Here is a 21,762-nt window from a genome sequence, read left to right as displayed (position 1 = left end):
TTTAGCTGCAGCTTTCTTCTTTGGTGACTTAGCTGGAGTCTTGACTACTACTGGTGCATCAGACATTTTGCGACTTTGGTTGTTGAAAGATGTGTGCGAGTTGAACGACAAATAACAATGATGTGCAAAATTGTGGTTTGCGGGTAGTTAATCTCATAACGCGGACCTCGACGAGAGCACCCTTAAACTTTCATGACAATCTATTTCAAACAAATCGACAAGAATTTCTGTGTGCTTGTTCGACAAGTTTTAACCATTTGTTTCAAATAAATTGTACTTTTTGATATATAAATCATATACGAAAATGTTCAGCAGGAATTTTTCTTTCAGAATATGTGATTAAAATTAAACAAAATATCACAAGTGAAGAAATATTTACGATTAATGTGCAACTTGTCAATTTCACTCGTGCGATTCTTCATCAGAAAACGTGTTGTATTATGTCACAAAAACTAGATTGTGCTATAAAAATGGTATGTATTTGAAGTAAAATCATTTCTTAATATGTTTTTGTTTTCAGATATACGTAGAAATAAAGAGACTTCACAGAAATTTAAATTTTGCCTTGGATATGAAAGCACACCAAGATGACAAAATTCGAAACCGGGACTTCCTTGACTGAGTTGGAACAAAGTTTCAAATAGTCGACTTTTTTGCTTGAGTTTTACAAGCTTTAATTAGTATTTATTGTTTTTTATTTGTTTTTGCTGAAATGAATATTTGATAATCACAATCCTTTCAGAAATGTTGTGAATCATATAAGCCCTGGTCAAAAAGGAAGAGACGAGTTCAAAGGACAAAAATGGCGGATAACAGTATTTTTAAGATTTTCGTTTTAAGTTTTTGAGCCACATGCATGTGAAAAGAGTGAAATTCTCAAGCTTATATATGGCCCGACGTGTGCATTACTGGATTTGCATTTATTTTTAAAAATAGTTTAAAAGATTTCACCAGGTTGGTAATGAAAAAAATTAAATTATGAATGATATATTTTCTGTTTCCTTCAAAAGTTAGATATATTATATTGAATGTTACATCCCCAGACATCCATATAAAGAAATAAAAAAGATAGAACGTATGTTTGGGAGAAGTGAAAAATTATAAGTAAAAAAAATAAAAGAAGAAAATGTCTACAACACCCGGTATTCCCAGGCGGTCACCCATCCAAGTACTAACCGAGCTCGACGTTGCTTAACTTCGGTGATCGGACGAGAACCGGTGTTTTCAACGTGATATGGTCGTAGACACTAAAGTGCTAAAAAAATTGATATATAAATTTAGGAACCGCCGAAAGTCGTGTATTTAGCATTTCTTGACAGAATTTGTATAAAATAAGAAAATTATCAGGTATAAAAATATAAATAAACTACACGATCCAGAGTGGAAGATAGTAAAACTTAACAAGTTCACATGCACTTTAGAGAAGACAAAAAAATGCAAGAATAGAAAGACAGATATGGAATATGGGGACGAGCTTGATTTTATTTGTAACCAAGTTATATACCATGCAACAATTTCAGACTCTTTTTGAAAAATTTTGGTAGCCCTTAAAAGGGCTGTTTAAGCTTTAAAAGCATCATATGCTTCCTCCATTTACTTCTTCTTTGGGGTCTTTGCCTTCTTTGGTTTAGCTGCAGCCTTGGTCTTTTTTGGTGATTTTGTGGCTTTCTTTGCAGATTTGGCAGCGGGTTTTGCAGCAGGTTTCTTGGTAGCTGGTTTCTTTGCTTTTGGTTTAGCTGCTTTCTTTTCACCAGCTGGTTTCTTTGCTGCAGGTTTCTTTGTGGCAGTCTTTTTAGGTGTCTTTGCCTTCTTTGGTTTAGCGGCTTTAGGCTTAACTGCTTTCTTTGCTGGCTTCTTAGCTGGTTTAGCCACTTCACCTATCTTAAAACTTCCAGAAGCGCCGGTACCCTTCGACTGTTTCAAGCTATTGCTCTTCACTCCTGATTTCAAAGCTAACTTCAAGTGAGTGTTGACTGTTTTTGCATCGCTACCAACATTGAAGTTTGCTATGATGTACTTAAGAATGGCTTGACGGCTAGAGCCCCCGCGCTCTTTCAATGCAGAGATAGCTTTCCCTACCATCTCGCTGTATTTTGGATGAGTAGCTACTTTCTTTGGTTTAGCTGCAGCTTTCTTCTTTGGTGACTTAGCTGGAGTCTTGACTACTACTGGTGCATCAGACATTTTGCGACTTTGGTTGTTGAAAGATGTGTGCGAGTTGAACGACAAATAACAATGATGTGCAAAATTGCGGTTTGCGGGTAGTTAATCTCATAACGCGGACCTCGACGAGAGCACCCTTAAACTTTCATGACAATCTATTTCAAACAAATCGACAAGAATTTCTGTGTGCTTGTTCGACAAGTTTTAACCATTTGTTTCAAATAAATTGTACTTTTTGATATATAAATCATATACGAAAATGTTCAGCAGGAATTTTTCTTTCAGAATATGTGATTAAAATTAAACAAAATATCACAAGTGAAGAAATATTTACGATTAATGTGCAACTTGTCAATTTCACTCGTGCGATTCTTCATCAGAAAACGTGTTGTATTATGTCACAAAAACTAGATTGTGCTATAAAAATGGTATGTATTTGAAGTAAAATCATTTCTTAATATGTTTTTGTTTTCAGATATACGTAGAAATAAAGAGACTTCACAGAAATTTAAATTTTGCCTTGGATATGAAAGCACACCAAGATGACAAAATTCGAAACCGGGACTTCCTTGACTGAGTTGGAACAAAGTTTCAAATAGTCGACTTTTTTGCTTGAGTTTTACAAGCTTTAATTAGTATTTATTGTTTTTTATTTGTTTTTGCTGAAATGAATATTTGATAATCACAATCCTTTCAGAAATGTTGTGAATCATATAAGCCCTGGTCAAAAAGGAAGAGACGAGTTCAAAGGACAAAAATGGCGGATAACAGTATTTTTAAGATTTTCGTTTTAAGTTTTTGAGCCACATGCATGTGAAAAGAGTGAAATTCTCAAGCTTATATATGGCCCGACGTGTGCATTACTGGATTTGCATTTATTTTTAAAAATAGTTTAAAAGATTTCACCAGGTTGGTAATGAAAAAAATTAAATTATGAATGATATATTTTCTGTTTCCTTCAAAAGTTAGATATATTATATTGAATGTTACATCCCCAGACATCCATATAAAGAAATAAAAAAGATAGAACGTATGTTTGGGAGAAGTGAAAAATTATAAGTAAAAAAAATAAAAGAAGAAAATGTCTACAACACCCGGTATTCCCAGGCGGTCACCCATCCAAGTACTAACCGAGCTCGACGTTGCTTAACTTCGGTGATCGGACGAGAACCGGTGTTTTCAACGTGATATGGTCGTAGACACTAAAGTGCTAAAAAAATTGATATATAAATTTAGGAACCGCCGAAAGTCGTGTATTTAGCATTTCTTGACAGAATTTGTATAAAATAAGAAAATTATCAGGTATAAAAATATAAATAAACTACACGATCCAGAGTGGAAGATAGTAAAACTTAACAAGTTCACATGCACTTTAGAGAAGACAAAAAAATGCAAGAATAGAAAGACAGATATGGAATATGGGGACGAGCTTGATTTTATTTGTAACCAAGTTATATACCATGCAACAATTTCAGACTCTTTTTGAAAAATTTTGGTAGCCCTTAAAAGGGCTGTTTAAGCTTTAAAAGCATCATATGCTTCCTCCATTTACTTCTTCTTTGGGGTCTTTGCCTTCTTTGGTTTAGCTGCAGCCTTGGTCTTTTTTGGTGATTTTGTGGCTTTCTTTGCAGATTTGGCAGCGGGTTTTGCAGCAGGTTTCTTGGTAGCTGGTTTCTTTGCTTTTGGTTTAGCTGCTTTCTTTTCACCAGCTGGTTTCTTTGCTGCAGGTTTCTTTGTGGCAGTCTTTTTAGGTGTCTTTGCCTTCTTTGGTTTAGCGGCTTTAGGCTTAACTGCTTTCTTTGCTGGCTTCTTAGCTGGTTTAGCCACTTCACCTATCTTAAAACTTCCAGAAGCGCCGGTACCCTTCGACTGTTTCAAGCTATTGCTCTTCACTCCTGATTTCAAAGCTAACTTCAAGTGAGTGTTGACTGTTTTTGCATCGCTACCAACATTGAAGTTTGCTATGATGTTCTTAAGAATGGCTTGACGGCTAGAGCCCCCGCGCTCTTTCAATGCAGAGATAGCTTTCCCTACCATCTCGCTGTATTTTGGATGAGTAGCTACTTTCTTTGGTTTAGCTGCAGCTTTCTTCTTTGGTGACTTAGCTGGAGTCTTGACTACTACTGGTGCATCAGACATTTTGCGACTTTGGTTGTTGAAAGATGTGTGCGAGTTGAACGACAAATAACAATGATGTGCAAAATTGCGGTTTGCGGGTAGTTAATCTCATAACGCGGACCTCGACGAGAGCACCCTTAAACTTTCATGACAATCTATTTCAAACAAATCGACAAGAATTTCTGTGTGCTTGTTCGACAAGTTTTAACCATTTGTTTCAAATAAATTGTACTTTTTGATATATAAATCATATACGAAAATGTTCAGCAGGAATTTTTCTTTCAGAATATGTGATTAAAATTAAACAAAATATCACAAGTGAAGAAATATTTACGATTAATGTGCAACTTGTCAATTTCACTCGTGCGATTCTTCATCAGAAAACGTGTTGTATTATTTCACAAAAACTAGATTGTGCTATAAAAATGGTATGTATTTGAAGTAAAATCATTTCTTAATATGTTTTTGTTTTCAGATATACGTAGAAATAAAGAGACTTCACAGAAATTTAAATTTTGCCTTGGATATGAAAGCACACCAAGATGACAAAATTCGAAACCGGGACTTCCTTGACTGAGTTGGAACAAAGTTTCAAATAGTCGACTTTTTTGCTTGAGTTTTACAAGCTTTAATTAGTATTTATTGTTTTTTATTTGTTTTTGCTGAAATGAATATTTGATAATCACAATCCTTTCAGAAATGTTGTGAATCATATAAGCCCTGGTCAAAAAGGAAGAGACGAGTTCAAAGGACAAAAATGGCGGATAACAGTATTTTTAAGATTTTCGTTTTAAGTTTTTGAGCCACATGCATGTGAAAAGAGTGAAATTCTCAAGCTTATATATGGCCCGACGTGTGCATTACTGGATTTGCATTTATTTTTAAAAATAGTTTAAAAGATTTCACCAGGTTGGTAATGAAAAAAATTAAATTATGAATGATATATTTTCTGTTTCCTTCAAAAGTTAGATATATTATATTGAATGTTACATCCCCAGACATCCATATAAAGAAATAAAAAAGATAGAACGTATGTTTGGGAGAAGTGAAAAATTATAAGTAAAAAAAATAAAAGAAGAAAATGTCTACAACACCCGGTATTCCCAGGGGGTCACCCATCCAAGTACTAACCGAGCTCGACGTTGCTTAACTTCGGTGATCGGACGAGAACCGGTGTTTTCAACGTGATATGGTCGTAGACACTAAAGTGCTAAAAAAATTGATATATAAATTTAGGAACCGCCGAAAGTCGTGTATTTAGCATTTCTTGACAGAATTTGTATAAAATAAGAAAATTATCAGGTATAAAAATATAAATAAACTACACGATCCAGAGTGGAAGATAGTAAAACTTAACAAGTTCACATGCACTTTAGAGAAGACAAAAAAATGCAAGAATAGAAAGACAGATATGGAATATGGGGACGAGCTTGATTTTATTTGTAACCAAGTTATATACCATGCAACAATTTCAGACTCTTTTTGAAAAATTTTGGTAGCCCTTAAAAGGGCTGTTTAAGCTTTAAAAGCATCATATGCTTCCTCCATTTACTTCTTCTTTGGGGTCTTTGCCTTCTTTGGTTTAGCTGCAGCCTTGGTCTTTTTTGGTGATTTTGTGGCTTTCTTTGCAGATTTGGCAGCGGGTTTTGCAGCAGGTTTCTTGGTAGCTGGTTTCTTTGCTTTTGGTTTAGCTGCTTTCTTTTCACCAGCTGGTTTCTTTGCTGCAGGTTTCTTTGTGGCAGTCTTTTTAGGTGTCTTTGCCTTCTTTGGTTTAGCGGCTTTAGGCTTAACTGCTTTCTTTGCTGGCTTCTTAGCTGGTTTAGCCACTTCACCTATCTTAAAACTTCCAGAAGCGCCGGTACCCTTCGACTGTTTCAAGCTATTGCTCTTCACTCCTGATTTCAAAGCTAACTTCAAGTGAGTGTTGACTGTTTTTGCATCGCTACCAACATTGAAGTTTGCTATGATGTACTTAAGAATGGCTTGACGGCTAGAGCCCCCGCGCTCTTTCAATGCAGAGATAGCTTTCCCTACCATCTCGCTGTATTTTGGATGAGTAGCTACTTTCTTTGGTTTAGCTGCAGCTTTCTTCTTTGGTGACTTAGCTGGAGTCTTGACTACTACTGGTGCATCAGACATTTTGCGACTTTGGTTGTTGAAAGATGTGTGCGAGTTGAACGACAAATAACAATGATGTGCAAAATTGCGGTTTGCGGGTAGTTAATCTCATAACGCGGACCTCGACGAGAGCACCCTTAAACTTTCATGACAATCTATTTCAAACAAATCGACAAGAATTTCTGTGTGCTTGTTCGACAAGTTTTAACCATTTGTTTCAAATAAATTGTACTTTTTGATATATAAATCATATACGAAAATGTTCAGCAGGAATTTTTCTTTCAGAATATGTGATTAAAATTAAACAAAATATCACAAGTGAAGAAATATTTACGATTAATGTGCAACTTGTCAATTTCACTCGTGCGATTCTTCATCAGAAAACGTGTTGTATTATTTCACAAAAACTAGATTGTGCTATAAAAATGGTATGTATTTGAAGTAAAATCATTTCTTAATATGTTTTTGTTTTCAGATATACGTAGAAATAAAGAGACTTCACAGAAATTTAAATTTTGCCTTGGATATGAAAGCACACCAAGATGACAAAATTCGAAACCGGGACTTCCTTGACTGAGTTGGAACAAAGTTTCAAATAGTCGACTTTTTTGCTTGAGTTTTACAAGCTTTAATTAGTATTTATTGTTTTTTATTTGTTTTTGCTGAAATGAATATTTGATAATCACAATCCTTTCAGAAATGTTGTGAATCATATAAGCCCTGGTCAAAAAGGAAGAGACGAGTTCAAAGGACAAAAATGGCGGATAACAGTATTTTTAAGATTTTCGTTTTAAGTTTTTGAGCCACATGCATGTGAAAAGAGTGAAATTCTCAAGCTTATATATGGCCCGACGTGTGCATTACTGGATTTGCATTTATTTTTAAAAATAGTTTAAAAGATTTCACCAGGTTGGTAATGAAAAAAATTAAATTATGAATGATATATTTTCTGTTTCCTTCAAAAGTTAGATATATTATATTGAATGTTACATCCCCAGACATCCATATAAAGAAATAAAAAAGATAGAACGTATGTTTGGGAGAAGTGAAAAATTATAAGTAAAAAAAATAAAAGAAGAAAATGTCTACAACACCCGGTATTCCCAGGGGGTCACCCATCCAAGTACTAACCGAGCTCGACGTTGCTTAACTTCGGTGATCGGACGAGAACCGGTGTTTTCAACGTGATATGGTCGTAGACACTAAAGTGCTAAAAAAATTGATATATAAATTTAGGAACCGCCGAAAGTCGTGTATTTAGCATTTCTTGACAGAATTTGTATAAAATAAGAAAATTATCAGGTATAAAAATATAAATAAACTACACGATCCAGAGTGGAAGATAGTAAAACTTAACAAGTTCACATGCACTTTAGAGAAGACAAAAAAATGCAAGAATAGAAAGACAGATATGGAATATGGGGACGAGCTTGATTTTATTTGTAACCAAGTTATATACCATGCAACAATTTCAGACTCTTTTTGAAAAATTTTGGTAGCCCTTAAAAGGGCTGTTTAAGCTTTAAAAGCATCATATGCTTCCTCCATTTACTTCTTCTTTGGGGTCTTTGCCTTCTTTGGTTTAGCTGCAGCCTTGGTCTTTTTTGGTGATTTTGTGGCTTTCTTTGCAGATTTGGCAGCGGGTTTTGCAGCAGGTTTCTTGGTAGCTGGTTTCTTTGCTTTTGGTTTAGCTGCTTTCTTTTCACCAGCTGGTTTCTTTGCTGCAGGTTTCTTTGTGGCAGTCTTTTTAGGTGTCTTTGCCTTCTTTGGTTTAGCGGCTTTAGGCTTAACTGCTTTCTTTGCTGGCTTCTTAGCTGGTTTAGCCACTTCACCTATCTTAAAACTTCCAGAAGCGCCGGTACCCTTCGACTGTTTCAAGCTATTGCTCTTCACTCCTGATTTCAAAGCTAACTTCAAGTGAGTGTTGACTGTTTTTGCATCGCTACCAACATTGAAGTTTGCTATGATGTACTTAAGAATGGCTTGACGGCTAGAGCCCCCGCGCTCTTTCAATGCAGAGATAGCTTTCCCTACCATCTCGCTGTATTTTGGATGAGTAGCTACTTTCTTTGGTTTAGCTGCAGCTTTCTTCTTTGGTGACTTAGCTGGAGTCTTGACTACTACTGGTGCATCAGACATTTTGCGACTTTGGTTGTTGAAAGATGTGTGCGAGTTGAACGACAAATAACAATGATGTGCAAAATTGCGGTTTGCGGGTAGTTAATCTCATAACGCGGACCTCGACGAGAGCACCCTTAAACTTTCATGACAATCTATTTCAAACAAATCGACAAGAATTTCTGTGTGCTTGTTCGACAAGTTTTAACCATTTGTTTCAAATAAATTGTACTTTTTGATATATAAATCATATACGAAAATGTTCAGCAGGAATTTTTCTTTCAGAATATGTGATTAAAATTAAACAAAATATCACAAGTGAAGAAATATTTACGATTAATGTGCAACTTGTCAATTTCACTCGTGCGATTCTTCATCAGAAAACGTGTTGTATTATTTCACAAAAACTAGATTGTGCTATAAAAATGGTATGTATTTGAAGTAAAATCATTTCTTAATATGTTTTTGTTTTCAGATATACGTAGAAATAAAGAGACTTCACAGAAATTTAAATTTTGCCTTGGATATGAAAGCACACCAAGATGACAAAATTCGAAACCGGGACTTCCTTGACTGAGTTGGAACAAAGTTTCAAATAGTCGACTTTTTTGCTTGAGTTTTACAAGCTTTAATTAGTATTTATTGTTTTTTATTTGTTTTTGCTGAAATGAATATTTGATAATCACAATCCTTTCAGAAATGTTGTGAATCATATAAGCCCTGGTCAAAAAGGAAGAGACGAGTTCAAAGGACAAAAATGGCGGATAACAGTATTTTTAAGATTTTCGTTTTAAGTTTTTGAGCCACATGCATGTGAAAAGAGTGAAATTCTCAAGCTTATATATGGCCCGACGTGTGCATTACTGGATTTGCATTTATTTTTAAAAATAGTTTAAAAGATTTCACCAGGTTGGTAATGAAAAAAATTAAATTATGAATGATATATTTTCTGTTTCCTTCAAAAGTTAGATATATTATATTGAATGTTACATCCCCAGACATCCATATAAAGAAATAAAAAAGATAGAACGTATGTTTGGGAGAAGTGAAAAATTATAAGTAAAAAAAATAAAAGAAGAAAATGTCTACAACACCCGGTATTCCCAGGGGGTCACCCATCCAAGTACTAACCGAGCTCGACGTTGCTTAACTTCGGTGATCGGACGAGAACCGGTGTTTTCAACGTGATATGGTCGTAGACACTAAAGTGCTAAAAAAATTGATATATAAATTTAGGAACCGCCGAAAGTCGTGTATTTAGCATTTCTTGACAGAATTTGTATAAAATAAGAAAATTATCAGGTATAAAAATATAAATAAACTACACGATCCAGAGTGGAAGATAGTAAAACTTAACAAGTTCACATGCACTTTAGAGAAGACAAAAAAATGCAAGAATAGAAAGACAGATATGGAATATGGGGACGAGCTTGATTTTATTTGTAACCAAGTTATATACCATGCAACAATTTCAGACTCTTTTTGAAAAATTTTGGTAGCCCTTAAAAGGGCTGTTTAAGCTTTAAAAGCATCATATGCTTCCTCCATTTACTTCTTCTTTGGGGTCTTTGCCTTCTTTGGTTTAGCTGCAGCCTTGGTCTTTTTTGGTGATTTTGTGGCTTTCTTTGCAGATTTGGCAGCGGGTTTTGCAGCAGGTTTCTTGGTAGCTGGTTTCTTTGCTTTTGGTTTAGCTGCTTTCTTTTCACCAGCTGGTTTCTTTGCTGCAGGTTTCTTTGTGGCAGTCTTTTTAGGTGTCTTTGCCTTCTTTGGTTTAGCGGCTTTAGGCTTAACTGCTTTCTTTGCTGGCTTCTTAGCTGGTTTAGCCACTTCACCTATCTTAAAACTTCCAGAAGCGCCGGTACCCTTCGACTGTTTCAAGCTATTGCTCTTCACTCCTGATTTCAAAGCTAACTTCAAGTGAGTGTTGACTGTTTTTGCATCGCTACCAACATTGAAGTTTGCTATGATGTACTTAAGAATGGCTTGACGGCTAGAGCCCCCGCGCTCTTTCAATGCAGAGATAGCTTTCCCTACCATCTCGCTGTATTTTGGATGAGTAGCTACTTTCTTTGGTTTAGCTGCAGCTTTCTTCTTTGGTGACTTAGCTGGAGTCTTGACTACTACTGGTGCATCAGACATTTTGCGACTTTGGTTGTTGAAAGATGTGTGCGAGTTGAACGACAAATAACAATGATGTGCAAAATTGCGGTTTGCGGGTAGTTAATCTCATAACGCGGACCTCGACGAGAGCACCCTTAAACTTTCATGACAATCTATTTCAAACAAATCGACAAGAATTTCTGTGTGCTTGTTCGACAAGTTTTAACCATTTGTTTCAAATAAATTGTACTTTTTGATATATAAATCATATACGAAAATGTTCAGCAGGAATTTTTCTTTCAGAATATGTGATTAAAATTAAACAAAATATCACAAGTGAAGAAATATTTACGATTAATGTGCAACTTGTCAATTTCACTCGTGCGATTCTTCATCAGAAAACGTGTTGTATTATTTCACAAAAACTAGATTGTGCTATAAAAATGGTATGTATTTGAAGTAAAATCATTTCTTAATATGTTTTTGTTTTCAGATATACGTAGAAATAAAGAGACTTCACAGAAATTTAAATTTTGCCTTGGATATGAAAGCACACCAAGATGACAAAATTCGAAACCGGGACTTCCTTGACTGAGTTGGAACAAAGTTTCAAATAGTCGACTTTTTTGCTTGAGTTTTACAAGCTTTAATTAGTATTTATTGTTTTTTATTTGTTTTTGCTGAAATGAATATTTGATAATCACAATCCTTTCAGAAATGTTGTGAATCATATAAGCCCTGGTCAAAAAGGAAGAGACGAGTTCAAAGGACAAAAATGGCGGATAACAGTATTTTTAAGATTTTCGTTTTAAGTTTTTGAGCCACATGCATGTGAAAAGAGTGAAATTCTCAAGCTTATATATGGCCCGACGTGTGCATTACTGGATTTGCATTTATTTTTAAAAATAGTTTAAAAGATTTCACCAGGTTGGTAATGAAAAAAATTAAATTATGAATGATATATTTTCTGTTTCCTTCAAAAGTTAGATATATTATATTGAATGTTACATCCCCAGACATCCATATAAAGAAATAAAAAAGATAGAACGTATGTTTGGGAGAAGTGAAAAATTATAAGTAAAAAAAATAAAAGAAGAAAATGTCTACAACACCCGGTATTCCCAGGCGGTCACCCATCCAAGTACTAACCGAGCTCGACGTTGCTTAACTTCGGTGATCGGACGAGAACCGGTGTTTTCAACGTGATATGGTCGTAGACACTAAAGTGCTAAAAAAATTGATATATAAATTTAGGAACCGCCGAAAGTCGTGTATTTAGCATTTCTTGACAGAATTTGTATAAAATAAGAAAATTATCAGGTATAAAAATATAAATAAACTACACGATCCAGAGTGGAAGATAGTAAAACTTAACAAGTTCACATGCACTTTAGAGAAGACAAAAAAATGCAAGAATAGAAAGACAGATATGGAATATGGGGACGAGCTTGATTTTATTTGTAACCAAGTTATATACCATGCAACAATTTCAGACTCTTTTTGAAAAATTTTGGTAGCCCTTAAAAGGGCTGTTTAAGCTTTAAAAGCATCATATGCTTCCTCCATTTACTTCTTCTTTGGGGTCTTTGCCTTCTTTGGTTTAGCTGCAGCCTTGGTCTTTTTTGGTGATTTTGTGGCTTTCTTTGCAGATTTGGCAGCGGGTTTTGCAGCAGGTTTCTTGGTAGCTGGTTTCTTTGCTTTTGGTTTAGCTGCTTTCTTTTCACCAGCTGGTTTCTTTGCTGCAGGTTTCTTTGTGGCAGTCTTTTTAGGTGTCTTTGCCTTCTTTGGTTTAGCGGCTTTAGGCTTAACTGCTTTCTTTGCTGGCTTCTTAGCTGGTTTAGCCACTTCACCTATCTTAAAACTTCCAGAAGCGCCGGTACCCTTCGACTGTTTCAAGCTATTGCTCTTCACTCCTGATTTCAAAGCTAACTTCAAGTGAGTGTTGACTGTTTTTGCATCGCTACCAACATTGAAGTTTGCTATGATGTACTTAAGAATGGCTTGACGGCTAGAGCCCCCGCGCTCTTTCAATGCAGAGATAGCTTTCCCTACCATCTCGCTGTATTTTGGATGAGTAGCTACTTTCTTTGGTTTAGCTGCAGCTTTCTTCTTTGGTGACTTAGCTGGAGTCTTGACTACTACTGGTGCATCAGACATTTTGCGACTTTGGTTGTTGAAAGATGTGTGCGAGTTGAACGACAAATAACAATGATGTGCAAAATTGCGGTTTGCGGGTAGTTAATCTCATAACGCGGACCTCGACGAGAGCACCCTTAAACTTTCATGACAATCTATTTCAAACAAATCGACAAGAATTTCTGTGTGCTTGTTCGACAAGTTTTAACCATTTGTTTCAAATAAATTGTACTTTTTGATATATAAATCATATACGAAAATGTTCAGCAGGAATTTTTCTTTCAGAATATGTGATTAAAATTAAACAAAATATCACAAGTGAAGAAATATTTACGATTAATGTGCAACTTGTCAATTTCACTCGTGCGATTCTTCATCAGAAAACGTGTTGTATTATTTCACAAAAACTAGATTGTGCTATAAAAATGGTATGTATTTGAAGTAAAATCATTTCTTAATATGTTTTTGTTTTCAGATATACGTAGAAATAAAGAGACTTCACAGAAATTTAAATTTTGCCTTGGATATGAAAGCACACCAAGATGACAAAATTCGAAACCGGGACTTCCTTGACTGAGTTGGAACAAAGTTTCAAATAGTCGACTTTTTTGCTTGAGTTTTACAAGCTTTAATTAGTATTTATTGTTTTTTATTTGTTTTTGCTGAAATGAATATTTGATAATCACAATCCTTTCAGAAATGTTGTGAATCATATAAGCCCTGGTCAAAAAGGAAGAGACGAGTTCAAAGGACAAAAATGGCGGATAACAGTATTTTTAAGATTTTCGTTTTAAGTTTTTGAGCCACATGCATGTGAAAAGAGTGAAATTCTCAAGCTTATATATGGCCCGACGTGTGCATTACTGGATTTGCATTTATTTTTAAAAATAGTTTAAAAGATTTCACCAGGTTGGTAATGAAAAAAATTAAATTATGAATGATATATTTTCTGTTTCCTTCAAAAGTTAGATATATTATATTGAATGTTACATCCCCAGACATCCATATAAAGAAATAAAAAAGATAGAACGTATGTTTGGGAGAAGTGAAAAATTATAAGTAAAAAAAATAAAAGAAGAAAATGTCTACAACACCCGGTATTCCCAGGCGGTCACCCATCCAAGTACTAACCGAGCTCGACGTTGCTTAACTTCGGTGATCGGACGAGAACCGGTGTTTTCAACGTGATATGGTCGTAGACACTAAAGTGCTAAAAAAATTGATATATAAATTTAGGAACCGCCGAAAGTCGTGTATTTAGCATTTCTTGACAGAATTTGTATAAAATAAGAAAATTATCAGGTATAAAAATATAAATAAACTACACGATCCAGAGTGGAAGATAGTAAAACTTAACAAGTTCACATGCACTTTAGAGAAGACAAAAAAATGCAAGAATAGAAAGACAGATATGGAATATGGGGACGAGCTTGATTTTATTTGTAACCAAGTTATATACCATGCAACAATTTCAGACTCTTTTTGAAAAATTTTGGTAGCCCTTAAAAGGGCTGTTTAAGCTTTAAAAGCATCATATGCTTCCTCCATTTACTTCTTCTTTGGGGTCTTTGCCTTCTTTGGTTTAGCTGCAGCCTTGGTCTTTTTTGGTGATTTTGTGGCTTTCTTTGCAGATTTGGCAGCGGGTTTTGCAGCAGGTTTCTTGGTAGCTGGTTTCTTTGCTTTTGGTTTAGCTGCTTTCTTTTCACCAGCTGGTTTCTTTGCTGCAGGTTTCTTTGTGGCAGTCTTTTTAGGTGTCTTTGCCTTCTTTGGTTTAGCGGCTTTAGGCTTAACTGCTTTCTTTGCTGGCTTCTTAGCTGGTTTAGCCACTTCACCTATCTTAAAACTTCCAGAAGCGCCGGTACCCTTCGACTGTTTCAAGCTATTGCTCTTCACTCCTGATTTCAAAGCTAACTTCAAGTGAGTGTTGACTGTTTTTGCATCGCTACCAACATTGAAGTTTGCTATGATGTACTTAAGAATGGCTTGACGGCTAGAGCCCCCGCGCTCTTTCAATGCAGAGATAGCTTTCCCTACCATCTCGCTGTATTTTGGATGAGTAGCTACTTTCTTTGGTTTAGCTGCAGCTTTCTTCTTTGGTGACTTAGCTGGAGTCTTGACTACTACTGGTGCATCAGACATTTTGCGACTTTGGTTGTTGAAAGATGTGTGCGAGTTGAACGACAAATAACAATGATGTGCAAAATTGCGGTTTGCGGGTAGTTAATCTCATAACGCGGACCTCGACGAGAGCACCCTTAAACTTTCATGACAATCTATTTCAAACAAATCGACAAGAATTTCTGTGTGCTTGTTCGACAAGTTTTAACCATTTGTTTCAAATAAATTGTACTTTTTGATATATAAATCATATACGAAAATGTTCAGCAGGAATTTTTCTTTCAGAATATGTGATTAAAATTAAACAAAATATCACAAGTGAAGAAATATTTACGATTAATGTGCAACTTGTCAATTTCACTCGTGCGATTCTTCATCAGAAAACGTGTTGTATTATGTCACAAAAACTAGATTGTGCTATAAAAATGGTATGTATTTGAAGTAAAATCATTTCTTAATATGTTTTTGTTTTCAGATATACGTAGAAATAAAGAGACTTCACAGAAATTTAAATTTTGCCTTGGATATGAAAGCACACCAAGATGACAAAATTCGAAACCGGGACTTCCTTGACTGAGTTGGAACAAAGTTTCAAATAGTCGACTTTTTTGCTTGAGTTTTACAAGCTTTAATTAGTATTTATTGTTTTTTATTTGTTTTTGCTGAAATGAATATTTGATAATCACAATCCTTTCAGAAATGTTGTGAATCATATAAGCCCTGGTCAAAAAGGAAGAGACGAGTTCAAAGGACAAAAATGGCGGATAACAGTATTTTTAAGATTTTCGTTTTAAGTTTTTGAGCCACATGCATGTGAAAAGAGTGAAATTCTCAAGCTTATATATGGCCCGACGTGTGCATTACTGGATTTGCATTTATTTTTAAAAATAGTTTAAAAGATTTCACCAGGTTGGTAATGAAAAAAATTAAATTATGAATGATATATTTTCTGTTTCCTTCAAAAGTTAGATATATTATATTGAATGTTACATCCCCAGACATCCATATAAAGAAATAAAAAAGATAGAACGTATGTTTGGGAGAAGTGAAAAATTATAAGTAAAAAAAATAAAAGAAGAAAATGTCTACAACACCCGGTATTCCCAGGCGGTCACCCATCCAAGTACTAACCGAGCTCGACGTTGCTTAACTTCGGTGATCGGACGAGAACCGGTGTTTTCAACGTGATATGGTCGTAGACACTAAAGTGCTAAAAAAATTGATATATAAATTTAGGAACCGCCGAAAGTCGTGTATTTAGCATTTCTTGACAGAATTTGTATAAAATAAGAAAATTATCAGGTATAAAAATATAAATAAACTACACGATCCAGAGTGGAAGATAGTAAAACTTAACAAGTTCACATGCACTTTAGAGAAGACAAAAAAATGCAAGAATAGAAAGACAGATATGGAATATGGGGACGAGCTTGATTTTATTTGTAACCAAGTTATATACCATGCAACAATTTCAGACTCTTTTTGAAAAATTTTGGTAGCCCTTAAAAGGGCTGTTTAAGCTTTAAAAGCATCATATGCTTCCTCCATTTACTTCTTCTTTGGGGTCTTTGCCTTCTTTGGTTTAGCTGCAGCCTTGGTCTTTTTTGGTGATTTTGTGGCTTTCTTTGCAGATTTGGCAGCGGGTTTTGCAGCAGGTTTCTTGGTAGCTGGTTTCTTTGCTTTTGGTTTAGCTGCTTTCTTTTCACCAGCTGGTTTCTTTGCTGCAGGTTTCTTTGTGGCAGTCTTTTTAGGTGTCTTTGCCTTCTTTGGTTTAGCGGCTTTAGGCTTAACTGCTTTCTTTGCTGGCTTCTTAGCTGGTTTAGCCACTTCACCTATCTTAAAACTTCCAGAAGCGCCGGTACCCTTCGACTGTTTCAAGCTATTGCTCTTCACTCCTGATTTCAAAGCTAACTTCAAGTGAGTGTTGACTGTTTTTGCATCGCTACCAACATTGAAGTTTGCTATGATGTTCTTAAGAATGGCTTGACGGCTAGAGCCCCCGCGCTCTTTCAATGCAGAGATAGCTTTCCCTACCATCTCGCTGTATTTTGGATGAGTAGCTACTTTCTTTGGTTTAGCTGCAGCTTTCTTCTTTGGTGACTTAGCTGGAGTCTTGACTACTACTGGTGCATCAGACATTTTGCGACTTTGGTTGTTGAAAGATGTGTGCGAGTTGAACGACAAATAACAATGATGTGCAAAATTGCGGTTTGCGGGTAGTTAATCTCATAACGCGGACCTCGACGAGAGCACCCTTAAACTTTCATGACAATCTATTTCAAACAAATCGACAAGAATTTCTGTGTGCTTGTTCGACAAGTTTTAACCATTTGTTTCAAATAAATTGTACTTTTTGATATATAAATCATATACGAAAATGTTCAGCAGGAATTTTTCTTTCAGAATATGTGATTAAAATTAAACAAAATATCACAAGTGAAGAAATATTTACGATTAATGTGCAACTTGTCAATTTCACTCGTGCGATTCTTCATCAGAAAACGTGTTGTATTATTTCACAAAAACTAGATTGTGCTATAAAAATGGTATGTATTTGAAGTAAAATCATTTCTTAATATGTTTTTGTTTTCAGATATACGTAGAAATAAAGAGACTTCACAGAAATTTAAATTTTGCCTTGGATATGAAAGCACACCAAGATGACAAAATTCGAAACCGGGACTTCCTTGACTGAGTTGGAACAAAGTTTCAAATAGTCGACTTTTTTGCTTGAGTTTTACAAGCTTTAATTAGTATTTATTGTTTTTTATTTGTTTTTGCTGAAATGAATATTTGATAATCACAATCCTTTCAGAAATGTTGTGAATCATATAAGCCCTGGTCAAAAAGGAAGAGACGAGTTCAAAGGACAAAAATGGCGGATAACAGTATTTTTAAGATTTTCGTTTTAAGTTTTTGAGCCACATGCATGTGAAAAGAGTGAAATTCTCAAGCTTATATATGGCCCGACGTGTGCATTACTGGATTTGCATTTATTTTTAAAAATAGTTTAAAAGATTTCACCAGGTTGGTAATGAAAAAAATTAAATTATGAATGATATATTTTCTGTTTCCTTCAAAAGTTAGATATATTATATTGAATGTTACATCCCCAGACATCCATATAAAGAAATAAAAAAGATAGAACGTATGTTTGGGAGAAGTGAAAAATTATAAGTAAAAAAAATAAAAGAAGAAAATGTCTACAACACCCGGTATTCCCAGGCGGTCACCCATCCAAGTACTAACCGAGCTCGACGTTGCTTAACTTCGGTGATCGGACGAGAACCGGTGTTTTCAACGTGATATGGTCGTAGACACTAAAGTGCTAAAAAAATTGATATATAAATTTAGGAACCGCCGAAAGTCGTGTATTTAGCATTTCTTGACAGAATTTGTATAAAATAAGAAAATTATCAGGTATAAAAATATAAATAAACTACACGATCCAGAGTGGAAGATAGTAAAACTTAACAAGTTCACATGCACTTTAGAGAAGACAAAAAAATGCAAGAATAGAAAGACAGATATGGAATATGGGGACGAGCTTGATTTTATTTGTAACCAAGTTATATACCATGCAACAATTTCAGACTCTTTTTGAAAAATTTTGGTAGCCCTTAAAAGGGCTGTTTAAGCTTTAAAAGCATCATATGCTTCCTCCATTTACTTCTTCTTTGGGGTCTTTGCCTTCTTTGGTTTAGCTGCAGCCTTGGTCTTTTTTGGTGATTTTGTGGCTTTCTTTGCAGATTTGGCAGCGGGTTTTGCAGCAGGTTTCTTGGTAGCTGGTTTCTTTGCTTTTGGTTTAGCTGCTTTCTTTTCACCAGCTGGTTTCTTTGCTGCAGGTTTCTTTGTGGCAGTCTTTTTAGGTGTCTTTGCCTTCTTTGGTTTAGCGGCTTTAGGCTTAACTGCTTTCTTTGCTGGCTTCTTAGCTGGTTTAGCCACTTCACCTATCTTAAAACTTCCAGAAGCGCCGGTACCCTTCGACTGTTTCAAGCTATTGCTCTTCACTCCTGATTTCAAAGCTAACTTCAAGTGAGTGTTGACTGTTTTTGCATCGCTACCAACATTGAAGTTTGCTATGATGTACTTAAGAATGGCTTGACGGCTAGAGCCCCCGCGCTCTTTCAATGCAGAGATAGCTTTCCCTACCATCTCGCTGTATTTTGGATGAGTAGCTACTTTCTTTGGTTTAGCTGCAGCTTTCTTCTTTGGTGACTTAGCTGGAGTCTTGACTACTACTGGTGCATCAGACATTTTGCGACTTTGGTTGTTGAAAGATGTGTGCGAGTTGAACGACAAATAACAATGATGTGCAAAATTGCGGTTTGCGGGTAGTTAATCTCATAACGCGGACCTCGACGAGAGCACCCTTAAACTTTCATGACAATCTATTTCAAACAAATCGACAAGAATTTCTGTGTGCTTGTTCGACAAGTTTTAACCATTTGTTTCAAATAAATTGTACTTTTTGATATATAAATCATATACGAAAATGTTCAGCAGGAATTTTTCTTTCAGAATATGTGATTAAAATTAAACAAAATATCACAAGTGAAGAAATATTTACGATTAATGTGCAACTTGTCAATTTCACTCGTGCGATTCTTCATCAGAAAACGTGTTGTATTATTTCACAAAAACTAGATTGTGCTATAAAAATGGTATGTATTTGAAGTAAAATCATTTCTTAATATGTTTTTGTTTTCAGATATACGTAGAAATAAAGAGACTTCACAGAAATTTAAATTTTGCCTTGGATATGAAAGCACACCAAGATGACAAAATTCGAAACCGGGACTTCCTTGACTGAGTTGGAACAAAGTTTCAAATAGTCGACTTTTTTGCTTGAGTTTTACAAGCTTTAATTAGTATTTATTGTTTTTTATTTGTTTTTGCTGAAATGAATATTTGATAATCACAATCCTTTCAGAAATGTTGTGAATCATATAAGCCCTGGTCAAAAAGGAAGAGACGAGTTCAAAGGACAAAAATGGCGGATAACAGTATTTTTAAGATTTTCGTTTTAAGTTTTTGAGCCACATGCATGTGAAAAGAGTGAAATTCTCAAGCTTATATATGGCCCGACGTGTGCATTACTGGATTTGCATTTATTTTTAAAAATAGTTTAAAAGATTTCACCAGGTTGGTAATGAAAAAAATTAAATTATGAATGATATATTTTCTGTTTCCTTCAAAAGTTAGATATATTATATTGAATGTTACATCCCCAGACATCCATATAAAGAAATAAAAAAGATAGAACGTATGTTTGGGAGAAGTGAAAAATTATAAGTAAAAAAAATAAAAGAAGAAAATGTCTACAACACCCGGTATTCCCAGGCGGTCACCCATCCAAGTACTAACCGAGCTCGACGTTGCTTAACTTCGGTGATCGGACGAGAACCGGTGTTTTCAACGTGATATGGTCGTAGACACTAAAGTGCTAAAAAAATTGATATATAAATTTAGGAACCGCCGAAAGTCGTGTATTTAGCATTTCTTGACAGAATTTGTATAAAATAAGAAAATTATCAGGTATAAAAATATAAATAAACTACACGATCCAGAGTGGAAGATAGTAAAACTTAACAAGTTCACATGCACTTTAGAGAAGACAAAAAAATGCAAGAATAGAAAGACAGATATGGAATATGGGGACGAGCTTGATTTTATTTGTAACCAAGTTATATACCATGCAACAATTTCAGACTCTTTTTGAAAAATTTTGGTAGCCCTTAAAAGGGCTGTTTAAGCTTTAAAAGCATCATATGCTTCCTCCATTTACTTCTTCTTTGGGGTCTTTGCCTTCTTTGGTTTAGCTGCAGCCTTGGTCTTTTTTGGTGATTTTGTGGCTTTCTTTGCAGATTTGGCAGCGGGTTTTGCAGCAGGTTTCTTGGTAGCTGGTTTCTTTGCTTTTGGTTTAGCTGCTTTCTTTTCACCAGCTGGTTTCTTTGCTGCAGGTTTCTTTGTGGCAGTCTTTTTAGGTGTCTTTGCCTTCTTTGGTTTAGCGGCTTTAGGCTTAACTGCTTTCTTTGCTGGCCTCTTAGCTGGTTTAGCCACTTCACCTATCTTAAAACTTCCAGAAGCGCCGGTACCCTTCGACTGTTTCAAGCTATTGCTCTTCACTCCTGATTTCAAAGCTAACTTCAAGTGAGTGTTGACTGTTTTTGCATCGCTACCAACATTGAAGTTTGCTATGATGTACTTAAGAATGGCTTGACGGCTAGAGCCCCCGCGCTCTTTCAATGCAGAGATAGCTTTCCCTACCATCTCGCTGTATTTTGGATGAGTAGCTACTTTCTTTGGTTTAGCTGCAGCTTTCTTCTTTGGTGACTTAGCTGGAGTCTTGACTACTACTGGTGCATCAGACATTTTGCGACTTTGGTTGTTGAAAGATGTGTGCGAGTTGAACGACAAATAACAATGATGTGCAAAATTGCGGTTTGCGGGTAGTTAATCTCATAACGCGGACCTCGACGAGAGCACCCTTAAACTTTCATGACAATCTATTTCAAACAAATCGACAAGAATTTCTGTGTGCTTGTTCGACAAGTTTTAACCATTTGTTTCAAATAAATTGTACTTTTTGATATATAAATCATATACGAAAATGTTCAGCAGGAATTTTTCTTTCAGAATATGTGATTAAAATTAAACAAAATATCACAAGTGAAGAAATATTTACGATTAATGTGCAACTTGTCAATTTCACTCGTGCGATTCTTCATCAGAAAACGTGTTGTATTATTTCACAAAAACTAGATTGTGCTATAAAAATGGTATGTATTTGAAGTAAAATCATTTCTTAATATGTTTTTGTTTTCAGATATACGTAGAAATAAAGAGACTTCACAGAAATTTAAATTTTGCCTTGGATATGAAAGCACA

At 35.2% G+C, this 21,762-nt stretch overlaps 10 non-coding genes across 10 annotated transcripts; all 10 read right to left on the bottom strand.

The window, feature by feature from the left end:
• Nucleotides 1–1,127: 1,127 nt before the first annotated feature.
• On the bottom strand, nt 1,128–1,246 carry LOC127716686 (5S ribosomal RNA). The gene has a single exon (XR_007989080.1). It is a non-coding gene; the product is annotated as a 5S ribosomal RNA (ribosomal RNA).
• A 1,999-nt stretch (nt 1,247–3,245) lies between these two features.
• On the bottom strand, nt 3,246–3,364 carry LOC127716647 (5S ribosomal RNA). Its single transcript, XR_007989061.1, has one exon. It is a non-coding gene; the product is annotated as a 5S ribosomal RNA (ribosomal RNA).
• Nucleotides 3,365–5,363: 1,999 nt separating this feature from the next.
• LOC127716494 (5S ribosomal RNA) lies at nt 5,364–5,482 on the bottom strand. Its single transcript, XR_007988949.1, has one exon. It is a non-coding gene; the product is annotated as a 5S ribosomal RNA (ribosomal RNA).
• A 1,999-nt stretch (nt 5,483–7,481) lies between these two features.
• LOC127716482 (5S ribosomal RNA) lies at nt 7,482–7,600 on the bottom strand. Its single transcript, XR_007988947.1, has one exon. It is a non-coding gene; the product is annotated as a 5S ribosomal RNA (ribosomal RNA).
• Nucleotides 7,601–9,599: 1,999 nt separating this feature from the next.
• On the bottom strand, nt 9,600–9,718 carry LOC127716476 (5S ribosomal RNA). The gene has a single exon (XR_007988945.1). It is a non-coding gene; the product is annotated as a 5S ribosomal RNA (ribosomal RNA).
• A 1,999-nt stretch (nt 9,719–11,717) lies between these two features.
• Nucleotides 11,718–11,836, bottom strand: LOC127716585 (5S ribosomal RNA). Its single transcript, XR_007989015.1, has one exon. It is a non-coding gene; the product is annotated as a 5S ribosomal RNA (ribosomal RNA).
• Nucleotides 11,837–13,835: 1,999 nt separating this feature from the next.
• On the bottom strand, nt 13,836–13,954 carry LOC127716521 (5S ribosomal RNA). Its single transcript, XR_007988976.1, has one exon. It is a non-coding gene; the product is annotated as a 5S ribosomal RNA (ribosomal RNA).
• Nucleotides 13,955–15,953: 1,999 nt separating this feature from the next.
• Nucleotides 15,954–16,072, bottom strand: LOC127716455 (5S ribosomal RNA). The gene has a single exon (XR_007988937.1). It is a non-coding gene; the product is annotated as a 5S ribosomal RNA (ribosomal RNA).
• Nucleotides 16,073–18,071: 1,999 nt separating this feature from the next.
• Nucleotides 18,072–18,190, bottom strand: LOC127716402 (5S ribosomal RNA). Its single transcript, XR_007988903.1, has one exon. It is a non-coding gene; the product is annotated as a 5S ribosomal RNA (ribosomal RNA).
• A 1,999-nt stretch (nt 18,191–20,189) lies between these two features.
• LOC127716343 (5S ribosomal RNA) lies at nt 20,190–20,308 on the bottom strand. The gene has a single exon (XR_007988874.1). It is a non-coding gene; the product is annotated as a 5S ribosomal RNA (ribosomal RNA).
• Between the last annotated feature and the right edge of the window lie 1,454 nt (nt 20,309–21,762).

The sequence above is a fragment of the Mytilus californianus genome, unplaced genomic scaffold (assembly GCF_021869535.1).
Source record: "Mytilus californianus isolate M0D057914Y unplaced genomic scaffold, xbMytCali1.0.p SCAF_1, whole genome shotgun sequence".
Taxonomy (NCBI): Eukaryota; Metazoa; Mollusca; class Bivalvia; order Mytilida; family Mytilidae; genus Mytilus; species Mytilus californianus.
The sequence above is the reverse complement of the archived record's forward strand: the minus strand, read 5'-3'. Positions and strand labels throughout refer to the sequence as shown.